The sequence below is a fragment of the Corvus kubaryi genome, unplaced genomic scaffold (genome assembly GCF_017639235.1).
Source record: "Corvus kubaryi isolate FWS band 111438036 unplaced genomic scaffold, C.kubaryi_AGA036_p1.0 37384, whole genome shotgun sequence".
NCBI classification, from domain to species: domain Eukaryota; kingdom Metazoa; phylum Chordata; class Aves; order Passeriformes; family Corvidae; genus Corvus; species Corvus kubaryi.
This window is the reverse complement of record NW_024581126.1, coordinates 3,815,610-3,816,521: the sequence shown is the minus strand read 5'-3', so window position 1 is coordinate 3,816,521 and position 912 is coordinate 3,815,610. Positions and strand designations below refer to the sequence as shown.

The 912-nt window shown below is 70.1% G+C and overlaps 1 protein-coding gene across 1 annotated transcript in view; it reads right to left on the bottom strand.

Annotated features, from left to right (window-relative positions):
- MPPED2 (metallophosphoesterase domain containing 2) overlaps positions 1-196 on the bottom strand; it is a 106,497-nt gene extending 106,301 nt beyond the window's left edge. Inside the window, exon 1 of the mRNA XM_042035596.1 lies at positions 88-196. The gene's annotated coding sequence lies outside the window, so the exon portion shown is untranslated. The remainder of the gene's footprint in view (positions 1-87) is intronic.
- Positions 197-912: the final 716 nt, after the last annotated feature.

The window sequence follows — 912 nt, the reverse complement described above, 5'->3', positions numbered from 1 at the left end:
ATGACACGGCACCTCTAACCCGCCGCTTTGTGCGCGGCTGCCCCCGCCGTGCCCCGCTGCTCCCGACACCGGCCCGGGGCCGCTCACCTTCCCTCCGCCGGCTGCCGCTGCGGGCGGGTCGGGGATGCCTTCAGCGCGGGCAGCGGGGCCGCTCCATGGGGCTGCGGGGGCGCGGCCGGGGCAGAGCCTGCGCCCGACCCCGCGGCGGCGCCCGGCGGCGGCGGCGGCCCTGGGTCCGGGTCCGGCTCTGGCTCCGGGTGCGGGAGCGGCAGCGGGGCGGCGGCGAGGGCGGGCGCGGTGCAGTGATCGGGGCTGCCACTGGGGTCAGGGAGCAGGCACCAGGAAACACGGCGGCCACGGCGCGCTGCTCGCACACGCACACACACACACACACACACACACGCACGGCTCCTCCCGCTGCCTCGCACTTCACCCCCCCGGGCAGGGAGGGAGGGAGGGAGCGATCGCTGCTGCATTTCCCAAGTGTGGCACAGCCTCCCCACGCCGAGGCGGCTGGAGCGGCCGGCAGGAGCGCGGCTCTGCCCGGGTCACGGCGGGTGCCGGCGGCCACGGCCGGGGAGCGGCAGGGCAGAGCCGGAGCCCACCGGGACCCCCTCCCCGCCGAGGGGCAGCGCCCGGCTCGCTCCCCCAGACACCACGCATCCCCGATCGGCTCGTCCACTGCCCACAGAGATAACAAAATAAATAAGTAACAACAGCAACAATTAAAAACCCCAAATCCTCGAAACAGGTTTTCGCATCTTCTGCCGCACCTTTCGTCACTGGGTGTTAATGCGGTGCCCTGCTCCTTTGTAGGTAAGCTCACCTCAGCGACCAGAAACACCAGGGTTCGCCTTTGAGGCCGAACACTTTCTTAGGGTAACTGGGGCTTTTCCATGGAAAGATAGAATC